The 21,612-nt window shown below is 44.0% G+C and overlaps 1 protein-coding gene and 1 non-coding gene across 3 annotated transcripts in view; one reads left to right on the top strand and one right to left on the bottom strand.

Annotated features, from left to right (window-relative positions):
• Positions 1 to 2,165: 2,165 nt before the first annotated feature.
• Positions 2,166 to 2,270, bottom strand: LOC138431667 (small nucleolar RNA U13). The gene has a single exon (XR_011253816.1). It is a non-coding gene; the product is annotated as a small nucleolar RNA U13 (small nucleolar RNA).
• Positions 2,271 to 18,163: 15,893 nt separating this feature from the next.
• Positions 18,164 to 21,612, top strand: part of ROPN1 (rhophilin associated tail protein 1) — a 30,321-nt gene continuing 26,872 nt past the window's right edge. Inside the window, exon 1 of one of the 2 annotated variants that reach the window (XM_069579331.1) lies at positions 18,164 to 18,415. The gene's annotated coding sequence lies outside the window, so the exon portion shown is untranslated. The remainder of the gene's footprint in view (positions 18,416 to 21,612) is intronic. The other variant, XM_069579330.1, reaches the window with a different exon arrangement.

Genomic DNA, 21,612 nt, shown 5'->3' with positions numbered 1-21,612 from the left:
ATCCATCAGTGATTATCAATCAGTTGTGTATCTTCTTTGAAAAATATATTTTCAAGTTCTTATCCAATTTTAATCTAGTTATAATTTTGTTGTTATTGAGTTGTAGTTCTTTATATATTCTGTATATCAATCACTTATCAGATATATGATTTGCAAATATTTTCTCCAATCCTGTGGTTGCCTTTTCATTCTGTTGGTTGTATCCTTTGATACATATAAGTTTTTAATTAGGCTATAGTCCAATTTTTTTTTTTTTAATTTTGTTGCCCGTTGGTGGCTACTAGAAAAGTTAAAACTACATGTGACTCATATTATACTTCTGTTGAACAGTGCTGGCCTGAAAGTTTGATTAGATTCACTTTGGGCAAGAATACATTATATATTCTTGATTATATCATCAGCTATATGGGCTCATGGCCACACAGGCATACAGAAGAAAATTTAGAAATTTCACTGAGTAGTTCTCTCCTACTTAGCTACTGTAATGAATAATATGACTAGCTGTCCCATCTGGAGCCTAAATGAATTTCACATTCCTCTGATGAAAAGTGGGCAGGAATGCCAGGAGCTGATTTGGCTAAAGGAAGAGGGAAGGTGTTTTTTCTCAGGCACCTGGAGAAAATCAGAAGAAAGCAAGGTGTCTGTCCTGGGTATTTATGACGATTCTAGTTCTAGAGACTGAAGCAGAAACTGAAGGATATGATTTCACAATCAATGCTGTGAGGCAGAGGAATACAAACACAGGTGCTACTGTGGCATCCAGGGAAAAGTGCCCTACCCACGTGGTCTTCTCCACCTTACATAGCAGCCCTCACCAGCAGGACTTTAACCTGGGAAGACTGGAAGCATGGGTCATCTTTGGCACCATGGAAGTTTGTAGGTCTGGGAGCCCTGAGACATTGGCATAGATAGACCAGTGTGGTCACAGAGATGAAAAGCAAGAGAGAGGTTCTCGAGTGCATGAGAGACTCCCCTGGGAAGTCTCCAAAACACTGGAGTAAAGGGTTATTGCCAGTAACAAGATAGGAAAGGAGAGCTGGGTAAGCTTTAGGGACAGTTACAATGGAAACGACTGGCTCATTTGAGTGCTACGGCTTACTGAAACAGCCATGAGGAAGGAGGACAGGGAAGGTAAAGGATGGAGTGCTTTCTTCCTGTTGCAGACATGAAGAGGTCAAGGGCTAAAATGGCCAAGAATTAGCTGAACTGCCCTCCCTAGGAGAGTTATGGATTCAAGATTCGACTCTTTGATGATCATCCTTACTGTTTAGCTGTAGATGTTCGTTTCTCTAAGAGGGCTAAGAAGGTTTAATGATCATTTTTAAAGTATTCTGGTGACTTCCCTGGTTGCCCAGTGGTTAAGACTCCACACTCCCATTGCAGAGCCATGGGTTGGATCCCTGGTTGGGGAGCTAAGATCCCACATGCTGCATGAAGCAACCAAAACAAAAAAAAGGGAAAAGAAATGAAAAAGTGTACTGGTAAATAGTATCATCTCACAAATTATTTGGAGCTGCAAAGGAAAAACACATATCTGAAAGTTACCATTTTAACCACATGATCATCACCACTAGTCAAATAATCTGTTATTATATGTCCCCTGCTGAGATACATTATGAAGTACACAGCATCATATATAATGGACTCTAGCTAGGTCCTTTTCATTATACATTAGATTCACTTTGGGCAAGAATACATTATATATAAAGGATGCCAGCTAGGTCTTCAGATTTATTCCCCTTATAGATACAAAGAGATGCTACTGACCCTTCCAGGAAAGACCCATGGACCCAAGGATCTGAGAGATCAGAGGAGGAAGATTATGCATAAAGATATAAAATCCTAAACCATACAATTTCTAAAAGAAAACACAGGAGAAAAACTTTGCAATCTCAGGGTATGAAAAGATTTCTTAGTATACACAAAAGATAAAACAGAAAGCTAACAGATTGGGGTTAATTAAACATTTTATATGCTGCTCTTTAAGCTGTCTTTGAACTGTTTTTAAAACTGATACTGTTTCTAAAAATGAAAAGTTATGCCACAGAATGGGAAAAATATTTGTAGCACACATATATAGCAAAGGACTTAGAATATATAAAGAACATGTACAAATCAATAATAAAAGTACAAAGAATGAAATTTTATTTTATTTCATTTTATTACGTCAGACGGGTAATGTGCTGGTGTCGTAAGAAGGTTTGTGGGGAGGGACATGTCACGCAGCAGCATGAACACCCAATCATCACGCTCATGAACTACAAAAGGATCGGAGAATGAAACTTTAAAATGGTCAAAAACTGAAGCAGCATTTCATGAAAGAAGGTTATGAATGGCCAATAACCACATAAAAATGCCCCACATCATTAATTGTTGGCAATTAAAATCATCATGGTATACCATTACACACCCATTAGAATAGGAAAAAATTTAAAAAGACTGACCGTATCAACCATTGACAAGGATGTGGATTAACTGGAACTCTTCTATAATACTACAGGGGATGTAAAATAGTACAGTCACTTTGAAAAAGAATGTAGCAATTTTTTAAAATGTTAAACATACACCTGTCATTTGGTCAAATCATTGAACTCCTATTTATCCAAGAGAATTAAAGCAAACATGGAAGTTTCTATATGAATATTCATAGTAGCTTTAATCATAATAGCCCCAAAGAGAAAGCAACTTAAATGTCTCTCAACAAGGAAACAGATAAAATGTCATGTACTCATACAATGGAATACTATTCAGCAATTTAGTAAAAATTTTGATATGCCAATAAGATGGATGAATCTCAAAATAGATAATCATAATGAAAAAAGCCAGACACAAAAGAGGATATATTATAAAACTCTATTTATACAGAATTTTGGAAAATGTAAACTTCCCTGCTCCTGTTGCTTCTAAGTCGCTTCAGTCGTGTCAAACTCTGTGTGACCCCAGAGACGGCAGCCCACCAGGCTCCTTTGTCCCTGGGATTCTCCAGGCAAGAACACTAGAGTGGGTTGCCATTTCCTTCTCCAATGCATGAAAGTGAAAAGTGAAAGTGAAGTCACTCAGTTGGTCCAACTCTTCGTGACCCCATGGACTGCAGCCTACCTCCATCCGTGGATTTTCCAGGCAAGAGTACTGGAGTGGGGTGCCATTGCCTTCTCTGGTAAACTTCCCTACGGTAACAGAAAAGAGATCAGTGGTTCCGTGGGGCTAGGGACAGAGGAAAGGATGTTCTGCAAATATGTCTAAGGAAACTTTTAGGGGAGCCTGGACATGTCCTGGGGTTTCCAGGTGGTGCTAGTGGTAAAGAACCCGCCTGCCAATGCAGGAGGCATAAGAGACACGGGTTTGACCCCTGGATCAGGAAGATCCGCTGGAGGAAGGTGTGGCAAGCCACTCCAGTATTCTTGCTTGGGAAATCCCATGGACAGAGGAGCCTGGTGGGCTACAGTCCATGGGGTCCCAGAAAGAGTCAGACAGGACTGAAGCGACTCAGCATGCACGCATGCAAGCACGGACATGTCCTATAGTTTGATTGTGATCATGGTTTCCCAAGGGTATGCATCTGTCAAATTCATTAAACTGTATAAATTTTCAAAGCGGCAAAGAGAGAGTTAAGGAAGAGAGGGGAGTTGGAAGCTGAGAGCCCCTCATATCCCCAGGGAAATTCAGAGATCTTTTTCCTTGGGTGGGAGGGGGATGGACTGAGTGCCAGATAACTAAAGTCAGAGGAAGAGAGCTCATCTCTGCCCTTAAGGGTCACTCAAGAGTCATCAGTCCGAACCCCTGTGACCCCTGCACACATCTTTCCTGCCTGGAAAGCTTTCCTCTTTCCAGCCACATTTATCTCTTCTAAGACTCTCTTCCTCCAAGACTTATTTTCTATATATTCCCAAACATTCTTCATTCATAGCATGATTTCCACTAAATCACCTCTACTTCCTTTCACAGTTAGCTGTTGCCCATAGCTGTATATACTTTTTGAGTCAGATATTACTAAGCATTGGCAAAGAGGTGGAGAAATCAGACCCTCATCCACAGCTGGTATAGCCATTCTGAAGGATAATTGTGTACCTTAAAATCTACCAAAACACTACTATGTATACCTGGAGGGAAATTCCTCCTAGGGAAACAAGGAGATGTGCCTAAGGAAGTTCATGGCCTCAGTGGTGAGGACCACCTAGATGTCCATCTCTAATGCACAGACAAGTAAAATGTGTATGCATACAGAAGCATAATGAACCAGATATACAGAAATCTGGATTGATCTCAAGAACAGAGTTGAGAGAAAAAAATAAAAATAAGATTTATAGCCCAATTCACTTATGTATTACACACCCACATAAAACAGCCTTGTGTATTTTTGTTAAAGTTGCTCATATATCTAAATAAATATGTGTCAGATGTATTGGAAGGACTAAATAGAGTAGATGCCTATGGGAGGAAGGCAGGGAAATTGGGAATGGTGGGTGAAGGGAAAACACATTAAAATTGATTTTTTTTCTTGAAAAGAAAGAGGGCCATTCCATGGAAAGATGATGATATTCCATGAACTGAGGATGGGATCAATTCAAGCATGCACACTTGAACCCCAAAGGATATATGAAAGAAAAAAATATAGATAGATAATAGGTAGATGGATGATAGACACACAGGTAGGTAGATAGATAGATGGATAGATTTTGCCATTCACATTAAAAATGAATGAACTAACTGTCCCCTGGTGTGGTGTATTAGTTTCCTATTGATGCTGTAAGTTGCACAATTTCAGTGGCTTACAACAACATGAATTATTGTTGCACAGCTCTGTAGGTAAGAAGTCAACCACAGGTCTCACTGAGCAAAAATCAAAGTGTCAGCAGGGCTGCAGTCCTTTCTGGGGGCTCTAAGGGAAACTCGTTCACTTGACTTTTCCAGTGTGTAGGAATCAACCCCATTCCTTGACTCATGGCCCTCTTCCTCCACCTCCAGTAAGGGCAGGCCTAGTTTTTCTTACATGTCCTTCTGCGACCCTGACCTTCTCTTCTGCCAGCCTCTTTCACTTTTCAGAATCGTTGTGATTACAGGGAGTCCACCTGGATACTCCAGAAATATCTGCTTATCTTAAAGTTGTGTGACTAATCCCTCAAATCTTTTAAAATTCTGACAATAGGTATGAATTCAGGTACTGGTCACTAGGTCACTGTCTGGAATGGAGGGTGGCATGTCAGCCTTGGATATTGGAAGTCCTGGTCTAGGAGACAAGCAACTCACTCTTATATCAAGAGTTGTAAACAGTATGTTCCATATTTGGGGATAAATGTGAGTCTTGGTCAGAAACCTTGGTGGGAAACCAAGACTATTACCAATAGGCAGAGTGTCCCCTCTGCTATAGGTGTTTTGTCATTGACAAAGTGTGATGTTTTAGCAAACTGAATGGCTATCATAACCTCTTGCCTTACGGCAAACCCTGTGTAGGGATAGACTGGTGGCAAAGTCAACCTGAGCTTTATCTGAGTTAGGGCTATGCTCCTTCAACTGCCAACCTGGACAGGCAGCATCAGCACTGCCTGAGAAGGAGCTTGTCAAAAAGCAGAGTCTCGGGCCTCATGCCAGACCTACTGGATCATAACTGCATTTGACAAGATTCCCATGTGATCTGTATGCTCATTAGAGGTTAAGAAGCGCTGGGTTAGGGTTCTCCTTTAAAAAAGAATATGAACATCTCTTCTAGCAAGTTACCATAGGCCAGTCATTTACAATGAATGACTGGTTTAAGCAGATTACTTCTTATTTATCTCTTTGCTAAAATAAGCCAGATGGGAATTTTGTTTGAAAGGGAGGAAGAAATCATCAAATTTCCAATCCTTGACCCCATTTCAGCCTCAGCTCTGCCACAGGGATCTGGCATATAGTAGGACTCAACACACTTTTGTTTGGCTTTTGTTTTGTTGTTTAGCTGAGTAACTGACTTACAATAACAAAGGATATGTAGTTTTATGCATATTGTGATTTGCTATATGCTCAGCAACAGGATTTTAGGGAACACTTCTCAACATTGATGCACTTGGATGTCCTCTGACCTACAAGGTTTTCAAATCTTGTTTTTTGGACCTCAGAAAGAGATCACTTTGGGGAAAAGAAGCAGATCCATACCTGTAGTTCCATCCCTTCCCTTTGCAAGATAGCTGGGTCCATCTCATCCTCTTGGCAGAGTGCTGTTGTTTCTCCAAGGCCTCCTTGAGGAGCCTCCATTGTATCTTCTCTCTAGGCTCCCTTCCCACCTTACTCTAGGTGGGTAATTGCTAAAGATGCTCTCGTGACCCCCCCTCAGCATTCATCCAAGTATTAAAATACAGAATTTTACCCCTGGCAGCAGCTTCTAAGACACAGTATAATATCCATCACTGTATGGATAAAGAAAAGGAAGTCTGCAGAAGGGAAATAAATAGATCAAGACTGGAGAGGCAGTTCACGACAGAGTCTATATCCAAACCTAGTCACAGAGGTCTGGTGACCTGTTTGAGGTCATATGGCCAGTTGATGACAATGCTGGAATGAGAACCCAACACCAACTCCAAGAATTTTTTCCACTACAGCATCCTTCAACACAGTTAGAACACCCTTGCCCATTCCTGATGGGAGGACACCTCATTATTGATTCACTAATGCTTTTGAAAGTATTCACATTGAGGGCTGAGTGTCAAGGTGGGCTTTAGGAGAAAGGGTAAATTGTGCTACCAGGGAATGCTAGTGACCAAGTCTGGTCTTTTATCTCATACCAGCCTTCCCACCTAAATCCACTTTTATGGCTTAAGCTTTTTGATTATTTTCCTATCCAATCCCCCTTTCTGGCCATGTGTGATTACTATCTTGCTATTTCAAGTTTCTCTCCAGCTGGGTAAGTCTTCACATAGGTTTTTCTCTTTGATTTCATCTCATCCGCCTGGGGGAGAAGGAGAGGAGGGAGCAGCTTACCTTCCCACTGCTCTGTTCACCTCTCACTCATTTCTTCCCAGCTCTCCACTTTTCAACACTTTCTACTTCCCATTCCCTCTCTCCCTTCCATTTCTCTTAAAATAATGGCCCCTGAATTTCTTGCCTCCACCAAAATAGATGGCTTCCCTTGCTCTGCTCAAGGGGTGGGGGCGCACCATGAAAACCCCAAATGCCATCTTTCATCTTTCTTATTTCCTATTTTCAGCACGTATCCTATTTTTAACTCTGCCTCCTTCTTAGCAGATTGACACAGCACTCTGCTTGGTTCCCAGAATAAATGCAATTCAAGAATGAGCGGCAAGTCCAGCCTTCCAGCCTCCCAGAATCCTCTGTAGGCAGGCATTTGCTAGGACTGTTGCTGCCAGCACTGGAGAAGTATCTCTACTGGCATCTGTTTGTCTCAGAGCCCCATCTTTTGCTGTCCTGGAAACTCCTTCCATACAGGATTTTCTTCCTAGCAGATTTCCCTTCCTGATCATGTAAGCACCAAGCTTACATTAAAGATGTTTTTATTCCCCTAGCATACACTGGCTACACTATAAAAGATACTTAAGAAATACTTGTTGGGTGAATGAATGCTGGCACATTAATAACAGATCATCACTGAGTTTATAGGAAGTCAATTTGGAATTATATGATCCACAAGGTGAACAATACATATTAGAATTCACATTTTAAAAATAAAAACCAATTTCATATTACATCCGATATTGCTGATGTCTCCAAATCATTATAAACCTGAATGAAGGAGCAACATTTACAGAGCAACTTCCACTATCAGGACCTGTACCTTGCTTAAATGATTTCCTTTATTCTACAACCTCTGAAATAGGTACTATTATTCCCATTTGGGGTAATAAAACCAAGACTCAAGTAGGTGAGCAACTTGGTGTTGATAACAGAAAGAGTAATAAGTGGATTCAACCCAAGTCTAACTGCCTTCAAAACTCACTTTAAAAACTGAAGAGGACTTGGGGTCTTTGAACACAACATCTGAGGTAGCCCGTGCTAATACCTTCTGGTTCAGCCCGTGTCCCCTTGTCTATTTCTCTCATGCTTGGCACATAGTAGGTGCTCGAACAAATTATCTGTTGAATTACATTACTGAATGTACCATTTAGACTCAGTTTCTTAACCTGGTATCATTCTAATTTTCTGGGCTTGGCATAGACACTTTAGAAGAAACTCAGCATCAAGCTCTGGAGGGTTATCAGATTGGGGACGCACAACCCAATGTCTTCTATCTTCATAAAGGAAAATGGGTATGGGATGAAAACTTAGCAGGCAGGATTCAGATTAGAACTACAGGAAACACTGAAAGACACTGGACCAGACCGTGAAGAAGACAAAATATTTTGTCTGCAGAACCGCATCTCTCTGGGATGAGTCAGATTCCTGCCTGCTGGGAAGGCTCTATTTCTGAGGGTCTACAGAAGCTGCTTCTGTGCAATTGTGGCAACAGTAGGAAGAGTCTGCCGCTGAAACTGACCTCATTCAATGGCACCCTTTTCACAGCAATATGGCGTTGTCAGCTCCCTTGATTGCTCTCTGATGCGTAGCTTTAATTGTATCCTTGCTTTTATGTAGAGAATAGAATCATGTTCCCAAGAGGACAGCCAGGACCATCCACTGCCAGACTTGAATATAAATGGGAGCCTGCAGAAATTGCTGCTTCATGGGTGGGCATGGGAGAAAGGAGAAGAGGGAGGACAGGTATCCCTGAAGATTTGGGGTTTATGCAGGAAGGGTCACTGCCCCCCTTTACCTCTACTAGGAGTACAAACAGCAGAATGTTATTCATAGGAAACTGCCTGGAAATCGCATAGGAAACATCCTGTGCATAGGAAATTGCCTGTGGAGGAGGGTTTATATGTGCTGAAAAGCTGCCATCCTCCCAAAAAGCTGCCCCTCATCCACACTGGAGCTTCTGTGGCCTAATATCACTGTTGACATAATTATCTATTGCCTTCCTCAGTTATGTGTGTTGCTATGCAATTGAGATCATACTGTACATACAGTTTGCAACCTGCTTTTTTCATTTAATATTGTAGTTAATAAGCCTTGGAGGGTGGGAAAGTTTGGTAAAATCCAGCCATTTTATAGTTGGCAGTGATAACAGGCAAAAACAGCAACAACAACCAGCACTGTGGTTCAGGTCCTGGGAGCTGGACTAGTCCTGTCCCACCAGTGGAAGGGTTCAGCTGTTTATACAGCTTCATGAGGCAGTGGGCAGTGGTTGGCTCTAGGAATTGGAATTAAAGGAGTTTTGTTTTGTTTTGTTTTAATCTGTTCTTAACTTATTTTTCCCCCAAATTTCGTAATAAACCAGTATCATTTTTATAGTCAGAAAAAATTATCTTAAGTGTTTCTTCTTTGTGCTGCCAAGAAAGCAGCAAGGCCTTAGAATCTGAATCAGCTACAGAAGAGCAAGCCACCCAGGCTCATCTCACCATGCCTTAGGCTGTTTATCTGCAAAGTGGGACATTCACCCTAGACCCTCTCACAGCAGAGACTGTAACACCCTTACTCTCATACAGAAAAGGTATAGACAAGGTAAAGAGATTAGCAGCCTGGATCTGGGAGGTGGCTGAGCCTTGTGGTCCACAGCTGCCCAAGCCTCCACACCCCTTCTCCAACAAGCCTCTCAGAAGAACATTCATTCACCTTACTTAGGCTCATAACCTTCCAATGTAGGCTTCACTGAGAACAGACTGGAACTCCGTATCTTTAGACCCTGAAATAAGGAATCAAGCTCCTTTTTTGTCCCACTGCTCACTCACATAGCTGACTAGTTCTTTAGGCCCAGGAGACAAGAACCTAGGGACCAAAAAATGTTTAGGGGTCCACAAAAATATTTTAATATATTACCGTATCTGTCATATGCTGACAGAGTTGTAAACATACTTTTTTTTTTTTTAATGGTGGAAGAGGGCCTACAAAAGCAAATTTACCTGAGATTCACGGAAGTCATAATGTGGTCCTGCTCAGCCTATATCAGCTTCATTTTTTCTGGGCCCTACTACGAAATTGTCAAGGTGGATTGTGGATTAGATTGCTGACCATTCCTCTCTATTCATCTTCTTTATCTTTCTGGTACAAAGGAAACAAAACTTGGGTGTGGCTATTTCACATAACAAGTAACTAGAATGATGAGATTAGACCGAGACCCCCACAGCAGAATTAGGCAGACGGAGACATATTTAGCAGAGAGCAGAAGAAACGGGGCTTTTAATTGCCCACACAAACAACCCTTACAACACAGGAAGAACAAGCAGCCATAACTCTAGGAAATGACTTTGCATTTTCCCTTTTTTTTAAAGAATGATTATCCTTTATTCCTTAGGATAAGGTTTCTGCAAAATGTGAACATACCCTTTAATAACTCTGGTTCTTCTTTTCAAATTAGAGTTATAAATAAATAAGCACAATTTGAGAACCATTTGATTACGTTCCTGTACTTTCCCAAGATTCCCTAAGGAGGCACTTACACCAATTTTTGCATCATTAATATTTAAATAAAAATTCGAATTGAATTGTGGGACAAAAAGGCATTTACAAAGCACATGTTTGGGCACAATGCAGCATGAGTTTTTGACTTAGGCAGCCAGCGGAACATTTGGTCCCTGCAGAGCAGCAACAGAATAATGCAGCAAAGAATTTTGAAAGGAAAGAATACAGGTTTCAAGGGAGGAAGCAGGGCAGAAACTCCCAGTTTTATTTGGAGTCTCTTATTCAGCAGCCCCAAATACAGGGACCACCATCAGGAACCAGGAAGTAAGCGAAACAGGGCAGTTGAGCAGGCAACATCAAGTCACAAAGCCCAAGTCATTTTTAAAGCATCAAGGAAAAGTTACTGTGCTTGAGACTTCCCTGGTGGTCCATCAGCTAAGACTCCATGCTCTCAATGTATGAAGCCCAGGTTTGATCCTTGATCAGGGAACTAGATCCCACATGCTGCAACTAAGACCCTATGCAGCCAAATAAAATAATTTTTTTTAAAAAAGTTACTGAACTCAAATCAACCCAAATACCTGTGATACCAAAAAAAAAAAAAAAAAAATTTAATTCCAAACACCTTGTTTAAAAAGTGAGGTGACTTTTCAATACATCTTGTTGAAAATTTCATTTTGTAATTTTCTTGTAATTTTCATTGGTGAACACTTATAGAGCTCGGCACTATGCCAAGAGGGTGTATACGATTGTTCAATAAGTCAGCCCTCAGGGGATTGTAATGTGTTTGGGAAACATGAGAAATACTAGATGTAAAAATGCATCACAGCAGTATGGGGCATACCTGCTGAATGACACTGGAACGGCCCTGCCTCTAAGTTCTGGGCAGTAGCCAAGAGAAAGGCGAATCCTCAAGTGACTAACGTGTCATTGAGGATCCAGTGGAAAGCAGACAGCACACTCAAAGGATTTCACTGAAAGTTTAAGAAAATAATGATTGGAGTGTGGGCAGAGTTACGCCAACTAATCACAGTGGCAAACAGGGCCAGCAGCAGGGAATGCTGGCACCACTCTTGGCCTGTAGGGTAAAGGCAAGGAGCGAAATCGTGGAGCCCCATTGAGCAAGTGCTGGTGTCTGGAAAATGGGAGGCTCCACAGGAGCTGAGGACAGAAGCTCAGGATGCGGGTTGGGGAGTAAATCCCCAGCCTCTGGTCACCTGCTGGTGCTGTCCACAGGCTCAACCAGAAATTGGAGGACAAGGGAGCTAGGAGATGCAGTCATGGGGCACAGATTGGGAGAGATAAGAGTGGAGAATGGACAGGGTGACAAAGGGAGGATAACGCAGTGCACAGGCTGGACACTTCACTATGGGCTTTATGAGAGAGGAGAGTTCTTGGCATAGTAGTGAAAGGGGAAAGGCATCTTGGGCAGAAGAAGACATGCCCATACAGGAAACGGGAAACAATTGATCTTTCAGCCAAGAAATGTGTGCAAAATGCATTTTCTTGAGAATAGGCAGGCTGCAACAGCCAGGAAGCTTGGAGGCACAGATACACAGAACTCAATCTCGGCACAGTGGCGTCTGAGGTGGATAATTCTTTGTGCCTTGTAGGATGTTTAGCAGCATCCTTGGCCTCAGCAGCATTTCACTTTGAGTTGAGATAACCAGAAGTCTTCAGGCATTGCCAAATGTCCTCTGCACACATGCTAAGTCCCTTCAGTCATGTCAGACTCTTTGGGACCCTATGGACTGTAGCCCACCAGGCTCCTCTGTCCATGGGATTCTCTAGGCAAGAATACTGGAATGGGTAGCCATGACCCCCTCCAGGGAATCTTCCTGACCCGGGGATCAAACCCGCATTTCCTGTGGCTCCTGCATTGGCAGCAGATTCCTTATTGCTGAGCCACTGGGGAAACCCAAATATCCTCTAAGCAAATTCCCCCCCAGTTGAGAACCACTGGGAAAAGAAAAGAAAGAGACTATAACCAGAAATCTGTTGAAACATGGGGTAGACAGGAGATTCTAAAGGCTTAGATCAGTACAGAACAGTAAGACAGACAAGAGAAGGACAAATGACACAGACCCCGAAAAAGAGGAGCAGGTAGGCTGTGGGAGGACAGGGGTGGGAGGTCATGGGTAACTTACAGGTGTGCAGATTGGACAGCAGGTAGAATGACGTCTCCACTGACAGAACTGGGGAGGCCTGAGGATCATCCTAAGCAACACGATGTGTCTTCTGTGAACTTAACTTGAAAGGAACCATCGTTTAAACAAGGCACTGAGTTGAGAGCGGAGACTAGGACAAGAGGCATAAATTTGAGTCATCCACACAGAGACAGACTTCTACTCTCCTATGGATAGAAGGAAAAATAGAGAAAACCAAGGTTCTCTTTTCTTTTTTGGGGGGGAGGGATGTTGGGGTGGAAAGGCATGGTGTGCCTATTTAGAAGAAAAACGTGGGATAAAAACAGAAGGCTCCACAGACAAGAAAATCAGGCAGTTTTCTGAGGTGGAAAATGGACTGAAGTCCAGCTCCTGCCCCACTTGTCAGTTCCTTGGTCCTGAGGACTCTGCCTGACATGAGCGACCACCTTTTTCTAACGTACAGAGATGCCACGTAGGCTGGGGGCGGTACTGAGGAGACTCAAAGCTCCCACAGAAGTCACGAGTGTCAGGAAGGGAAAAGCATTGTTGGCCTCACCTCCCCAGTGATTAATGGTCCTCTTTTGTTTTTTCTTTGAATCATTCAAATCTGTAAAGAAGAATTTCATAGGTGATAAGAATGACCAGGCCGACTTTTGTTATGTTAATGAGGTGACTTTTGAAAGTCACCTAAGGATGGAGGCTGTTTATCAGAACTAGACATGTCCGTTAGAGAATTGGAAATTTCAGTCCCACTCCCCAGACCTCTGAGGAGGGGAAAGGGGCTAGAGGTTGAATCACTCACCTGTGGTGGGTAATAATTTTATCAAACATGCCTATGTAATGAACCCTTCATAAAATCCCCAAAGGAGAGAGTTTAGAGAGCTTCCAGGCTGACGAACCAAAATGCATCCACACGCCCTGAGCTGGGCACCAGACTGCACAGGGACAGAAGCCCCTTTCTTCTGGGCCTCACTCTATGTATCTCTCATCTGACTGTTGATCTATATCCTTTAATGTCCTTTGTAATGATCCTGTTAAGTGAGTAAACTGGCTTCTTGAGTTCTGTGAGCTGTCTAGCAAATTAATTGAACCCAAGTGGAGGGTTGTGGGTCCTGTGATTTATAGACAGTTGATCAGAAGCACAGGTGATAACCTGAATTTGAGACAAACATCTGAGTTGGAGGGTAGTCTTGTGGGACTGAGCCCTTACCTGTGCAACCTGATGCTATCTCTGCGTAGACAGCGTCAGAATTGAGGGAAACTGTAGGACACCCTACAGATGTAGATGGTGTCAGAGAACTGCTTGGTGGTGTGGAAGGAAAAACTGCACATACTGGAACTGGATGCAGAATGGTAGGCTACTACAACAATATACCATAGACTGGGTGGCCTGAAAAACAGAAATTTATTTATCCTGTGGGGAGAGTGTGTAATTTCCTCAGTTCAGACTCACTGCAACAAAGATTTGAAACAATGGGCAAGTCACAGCTTGGTTACAGCTTAGAGTTTATTCAGTAAACAGAGGATGGTGGAATAGCATCACCACCTCAATTGAAATGAGTGAGCAAGTTCCAGGAGATGGTGAAGGACAGGGAAGCCATGGGGTCACAGAGTCAGACACTCCCTCCTGGGCAGTAACACTCGAAGCGAGGAAAGTCTTGGCCAGGCTCGCCAAGGCCAGAGCAGCATCTCGGCCGTGACTCTGCAATAGCGGGCCTCTGAGCAGAGCTGGAGCTCTCCTGTTGTGGAAGCCCACACGGTGCTTCCAAAGAAAGGCTTGCAAACCCACGCCTGTGGGCTGCCTCTTCTTCCCCCAGGGAGCCTTGCTTCCCCGGGTGCTGTGCACACGGCTTCCAGGCCTGGACGCCAAGACTCCTTGGGAGTCTTTTCTCAGGGGCTGAGCGAGTGCCTGAACAACAACAACAAACAAAGGATCGTACACCCTCAAGGCTTGAGGATAGGCTCATTGATAGGAAGGGGGAGTGTTTGTTTCACCTGAGGTTCTCACTCTGGTCTGTGGACTTTTCCTTTGTTTCTTTTTCATGGGCTTCCCCCCTTTGTCTGTTTTTAGCCACTGCCAGTTTGAACTCCTTTTTCCTATTCTAACTACCTAACACTCCCAGTTCTGGAGGCTAGGAAGTCTAAGATCAAAGGTCTGGCCGACTCAGTCCCTGTGAGAGCCCAAATCAAGGCTTCCACACTGCAACCTTCTTGTTTGCCCTCACATGGCAGAGTTTAAGCTCCGGTCCCTCCCTGTTCTAAAAAGGGCACTAATCCAGTCATGGGGCTCCACCTTCATGAGTTCACCTAGTTCAGTTCAGTTCAGTAACTCAGTTGTGTCCGACTCTTTGCGACCCCATGAATCGCAGCACACCAGGCCTCCCTGTCCATCACCAACTCCCGGAGTTCACTCAGACCCACATTCATCTAGTCAGTGATGCCATCCAGCCATCTCATCCTCTGTCATCCCCTTCTCCTCCTGCCCCCAACCCCTCCCAGCATCAGAGTCTTTTCCAATGAATCAACTCTTCGCATGAGGTGTCCAAAGTACTGGAGCTTCAGCTTTAGCATCATTCCTTCCAAAGAAATCCCAGGACTGATCTCCTTCAGAATGGACTGGTTGGATCTCCTTGCAGTTCAAGGGACTCTCAAGTCTTCTCCAACACCACAGTTCAAAAGCATCAATTCCTCGGCACTCAGCTTTCTTCACAGTCCAACTCTCACATCCATACATGACCACTGGAAAAATCATAGCCTTGACTAGATGGACCTTAGTCAGCAAAGTAATGTCTCTGCTTTTGAATATGCTATCTAGGTTGGTCATAACTTTTCTTCCAAGGAGTAAGTGTCTTTTAATTTCATGGCTGCAGTCACCATCTGCAGTGATTTGGGAGCCCCAAAAAATAAAGTCAGCCACTGTTGCCACTGTTTCCCCATCTATTTCCCACGAAGTGATGGGACCAGATGCCATGATCTTCGTTTCTCTCCACTTTCACTTTCATCAAGAGGCTTTTGAGTTCCTCTTCACTTTCTGCCATAAGGGGGGGTCATCTGCATATCTGAGATTATTGATATTTCTCCCGGCAATCTTGATTCCAGCTTGTGTTTCTACCAGTCCACTGTTTCTCATGATGTACTCTGCATATAAGTTAAATAAGCAGTTCACCTAATCACCTCCTTAAGGCCTACCTCCAAATATCACTACATCAGGGTCTAGGGTTTTATCTTATAGATTTAGGAAGACACAATATTCATTCTACAGCAACCAGTAAAAAAGACTGAGAAGAAAGAGCTAATGAGGCAGGAGAAAAACCAAGAGAGTCTGATGTTCTGAAACCAAGGAATGGGTTTCAAGGATAAAAAAGTGATCAATAGGGTCAAATGCTGCTGATAGGTTGAATTGAGGCTAAGAGACAACTTTTGACATCACGTTATTTGAGAGCCAGACAAGAGTAGCTTTGGTGGAGAGATAAGGATGAAAGCCTGAAATCAAGGAGATTCAGGAGAGGCTCTAGAAACTAGAGGAAGCAAGTACAGACAACTCTTTTAAAGAACTCTGCAATAAGGGGAGCAGAGAAATGGGGCAAAGCTGGGGGAGAATACAATGGGAGAAATTATAAAATGTTGATGGGAATGAGGGGAGAATGAAATGATGAAAACATATATGGTCTACTCTCAACTACACAGGAAAACAGAAACAGTGAGACCTATTTGATGAGTTTACTTTAAAAGATCTTATGGATCAATATCTGAAAGGTATTTTGTAAAGTATATGTAAGTTGTGAAACATAATAACACCCCCAAAACCACTACCCACACCAAGAGCTAGACCACCATCAATCACATATGGCTTCTCTCTTAGAAGAAAGCAACTTTCCTCAATTTTATGATCATCATTTCCTTGTAAAATCAAATTCTATTGTACTTATTGTACTGTTCTTACACTTATTCTGTTGTACACATTCGGTTGTACTTATTGACTGACTGATCTTCAACCTGGCCTCCTGCAGGCTGTCAGGCCACTTTGGTCAGACAGCAACATGAAATTACAGTCTTACATTTAACCTCCCACACTGAAATTTCATTTTTCATCTTCCAGCTCTAGCTTTGCTTGAACCACCCATTCTTCTGCACGAAGATCATTATAATTCATTATTTTCTGTATTATTTACCCTGCATGAAAGCAGGAAAGACACATCACACCTTCTTCTCTTGTGCACACACAGAATGGACCCCCGTGACCACAGCATTTTTTTTTCTCCTGAAAGATGCACCTACAGCCCTCAAATCCCCAGCCTCCCTGTCCAGTCCCAAGGCATACACTGCTCAGCAGCTGCCTTCACCAGAATCTAGTGGTCCCTCCACAGAGGGAGCGGGAAAGCGGGTGATGGCCAGTGATTCTGTATCCTTTATCTCCTATTCTTGCCTGTGGACAAGCGGCCATCCTCAAGTCATCTAGAATTCTCCAGGTGTGCAAGGACCTGTAAGACCCTGACAAATGCCAACAGACTGGACCCTTCACAAACAGATGACAGCAGGCTCTGAAAGCCCTCCGCTTTCAGAGGTTCCAGCTCCCCCACTTGCTCATCGATGCTTGAAATTACTTTAAGGAGAGACAACAGTTTTCACTCACAATTGAAGAAAACTTTGAAGGCCCTAAATGAAGTAACTCATTGATTTAGACCAGTGCACTGGTCTGAAAGATTAGACGACACAACGGGCACCGGAAGAATGGGTATGAAATGACAGACAAGGGTTATAGTAGAGAGCAAAAGGACTTTTCTTGCTTCCTTGGGCTCCTAAAATAGAAAAATCTTAAAATCACAAGATCTGGAGTCAAATTTGGTCTCACTGCCAGTGGTCTGACCATAGGCAAGTTACTCAACGTTTTAAGTCTGTCGCTTACTCCTAAAATGAAGGTGAATACCTACTTCCAGAGTCACTGTGAGACTTTGAGGCCATTCTAAGCCTGAATATTTTCCTTCTTGCCCTGTTACCTTCAGCACCTCGAGCTCTGTTCCTATCCACACCAGCTCCACCCCCCTCTCTGATCATCACAGAGGTTAAAAGGGAGAAGTCTGGAACACTGAATGGAAGTACAAACCCTAACCGTATCACTTGCTATGATCTTAGGCAAGTTACTTGACTGCTCTGTGCTGTTTTCTCTGTACAATGACGATAATAAGGGTATTTGCCTCATGGAGTGACTGTAAGGATGGAGCGAGTTAAGACGTTTGAAAAGGGAGGTGGGGGCGGGGAGGGGGTCACTGCAAGAAGCGTTTCTGACAATCGTTCCCCAGGGCTTCTCACCTGCTCCCTTTCCGCAAGCCAAAGGCAGCACCGAAAGCTCCTCCACTTCCGCTAACATAAAAAAGCCTGTAAAGTGCTACACATTCCCCAGGGTTTCTCAAAGCCCCCAGCCTCATCCCTAAACCGCTAGGCCGTCTGTAGATCTAGGTCCCCCAGCCTGGGCGCGGCAAAACCTGCGGAGCCCGGACTCCCCAGGGGCAGCGGCAGAGGGGGCGGGGCGGGGGCCACGCGGGAGCGGGCGGGGGCAGGGAGGCTCCGCGAGGTGGCGCCGGGACCCCGCCCGCGGTTGCCAGGCAGCGCAGCGGGCGTCGGCGTAGCCAGGCGAAGGCGAGGCGCTAACAAAGCCAGGTCCCAACGTACCTCTCCTGTGCTCCTGGCTGAGGCAGGTGCCGCCCTACCCCGCTCACATTCGGCTGCTTTCCGCCCGCCGGCCCGCCGAAGGTGCGAGGCGGTGGATCTTTCTCCACACCTCCCGCCTGAAGCCAGGCGCGAGGTGTCGCCCGCTGCCGGATAGCCCACTTGGGAGCGAGCCTCAGGTAGCCACCCCGAGGGGAAGTGGAGGGAGGGGAGCACCCTGAACACCCCAACGGTGGCTCAGGTCTGAGGGAAGAGTCCTGCCCGATGGGCCCACCTGGATTCTGAACCCCTCCTGTTCACAGAGCCGAAAGAGGGGACTGCGATCTTTAGGAGAAGGTAACCGTGGGTGATTATTGCTCTCTACCCAAACTGTATGTATACTTTGTACCCAGGACTACCATTTTATGATTTCTTACACGGGGGCAGTGATTTGGAAACACAACAAAATCTGGGATCAAATCCTCCCATTGACTAGCCAAGTCCTGGCTTTTTCTTCTCTAACACCGATATAACAATCCCTATGTAGGGAGTAAAACTGTGTTCAAAACAGGTTTGTATAGTGAAAGCTATGGTTGTTCCAGTAGTTATGTACAGATGTGAGAGTTGGACCATAAAGAAGGCTGAAAGCCAAAGAATTGATGCCTTTGAATTGTGGTGCTAGAGAAGACTCTAGAGAGTCCCTTGGACTGCAAGGAGATCAAACCAGTCCATCCTAAAGGAAATCAGCCCTGAATATTCATTGGAAGGACTGATGCTGAAGCTGAAGCTCCAATTCTTTGGCCACCTGATGCAGAGTTTACTGGAAAAGACCCTGATGCTGGAAAGATTAAGGGCAGAAGGAGAAGAGGGCAACAGAGGATGAGATGGTTGGATGGCATCACCAACTCAATGGACATGGATTTGAACAAACCCTGGGAGATAATGGAGGAGAGGCAAGCCTGGAGTGCTGTGGTCTATGGGGTCACAAAGAGTCAGATATGACTTAGCAACTGAACAACAAAAATGAGGGGGTTGCCATGAAGACCAAAGGACATGGCTAATACTTTATATAAACTGCTATCATTCATTCATTTTCCTCATATATATTGAGTAATGACTGTATTTCAGGCACCAGGTTTGGCATCAGGGATTCTATTGTGAACAGAAAGTGACTATCCCTGCCCTCGAGTTTACAGTCTATTGGAAATAGACTATTGTTCATCAAAAAAAAAAAAAAAATCACACAAATGATGTAAAATTAGTCAAGTGTTGCCAAGGAGAGGTGAGTAAGGGGTGCTCTGAGAAGGTATAACATAACAGAGAGAGGTCAGGGAAAACTGAGCTGAGAGCTGAAAAACCTATGAAACGATGAGGAGTGTGTCCAGGCAAGGGTAACCATGTGTCCAAAACCCATCATCTATTCCAAACCCAAACAAATGCATACAGTTCCTGGTCCTTGGTTCTAAGAGTTGTTCATAGACCCTCCTCCTGAGATTCTGGTGTCTGAAGCCTTTCATTCAGGTAACTGCAGGCTTTAAACAATTTTTGAGGCCCTGTTTAGCCCACACCAATAAAACCAAATGGGAAATTGCAAAAACAAATGTATATTTCATATTCAGTAAGACCTATGTTCTTTAGCATGTATGTGTTGGCCTGCCATTTCACATTGGGAGGTATAAGAGGAAATTTTAAGATTTGAGGAGGCAGGGCTGGGATGGATGGATAATTTAGAAAGGGCTTGCATACTGAGAGCTTTAAGAATGGGAAAGAACTTCATGAAGTACTGGAATAATGGAATGTTAAAGTAGAATGGATCTTTCCCCGTTATTTTTTATCAGATGTGAATAAATGATCCACAGTACCCGAAAGAAAACATTGGTCTTCAGACTCCTTTCCACCGTAAGGAGCTATGATCCTAAGTCTCTGTGACTCAAAAGTGCATGGAAGTCCTGAGAGTCCGATGGGGATGTGGGAGAGGACTTTAACCTGTCCCTCCTTCAATGTTCACCATTTCCACTGGGGTGTCACCATCTACCCAGTCATCACAGCTTGAAGGGAGTCACCCTAAACTTTTCTCTCTTCTCATCCATCTCTCCCAGTGGTTACCAAGTCCTGTATCTCCTATCTTTCCTCTCCCTCCCAGTTGCAATTGTTTTTCAAGGCCAGGATGCTCTCCAGAGTTTTCCCCAAAGTCCTGCTGTAGTCTCCTAACCAGGCTCCTTGCCTAAGGCTTCACCCCATTCTCTTCAGTGCATCTCAGCAGCTTTCAGTCAATGTGTGTTTCAAGAGTCCAGCAAAGAGAAAGAAATCATACAACAATTTAACAAAGAAAGTTCAATGTAACAAATTTTTAACTATAATGGATTGGGGTAATGGAAGATTGGTTAGCAAGACATAAAGATCCAAAGAGTACAAGAATCACAGGTTTAAGAAGTGGTCACTACCCTTGAGATAGATCACCCAAGAAAGAGATGACCTCTTAAGAGTGTGTCACAGAGCGTGTGGCCACAGCTCATTAGATGGCAGAGAAGTTGAGGTGCCAGGCAGCCAGAAATCCACAGTCTGGGATGCCAAAGAAGCCATGAAAAGGTGAAAGTACACTGGCTGTATTCTGCTGCAAACCTCCCAAGAGAGGTGCCAGGGGAAGCAGCCAGCTACTGGGCGCTGCTGACTGCTGTGCACTATAGCCATTGGGCATTTAAGAGATCGTATACTGCAGATGCTGGAAAAGCTGTGCACTGTGGATCCCTGCAGTGGGGAAACTGCTCATTCCTGGAGCCTAGTTGGAGAAGGCAATGGCACCCCACTCCAGTACTCTTGCCTGGAAAATCCCATGGATGGAGGAGCCTGGTAGGCTGTAGTCCATGGGGTCACTAAGAGTCGGACACAACTGAGCAACTTGACTTTCACGTTTCACTTTCATGCACTGGAGAAGGAAATGGCAATCCACTCCAGTGTTCTTGCCTGGAGAATCCCAGGGACTGCGGAGCCAGGTGGGCTGCCGTGTATGGGGTCGCACAGAGTTGGACACGACTGAAGTGACTTAGCAGTAGCAGTAGCAGTGGGAAGAACTTGTGGAGCCCAGGAGAGAAGTCCCTTCCTCCTCGAGTATCCCTCCAGTGCCCTCTACTGATAAAGCTTAACATTATGCCAGGCAGTGAAGGCTGCTGCTCTCTTCAAATATCATCACTATTTTGGAAGTATTTTCTGACTACCTTATCTAGCCTTCAGATTAGTAAGATGCCTCATCAAGGAGATTTTGTTCTTTTATATCTATATCTTGACACTTATTGTACCCTATTTTAATCACTGATTTTCCTGTTAGTCTCTTCCTTTGGCCTACGAGTGCTCTGAGGGCAGGGTGTGTGACTCATGTATTTCTGTATGCCTTCGAATG

The sequence above is a fragment of the Ovis canadensis genome, chromosome 1 (assembly GCF_042477335.2).
Source record: "Ovis canadensis isolate MfBH-ARS-UI-01 breed Bighorn chromosome 1, ARS-UI_OviCan_v2, whole genome shotgun sequence".
Taxonomy (NCBI): domain Eukaryota; kingdom Metazoa; phylum Chordata; class Mammalia; order Artiodactyla; family Bovidae; genus Ovis; species Ovis canadensis.
The sequence above is the reverse complement of the archived record's forward strand: the minus strand, read 5'-3'. Positions and strand labels throughout refer to the sequence as shown.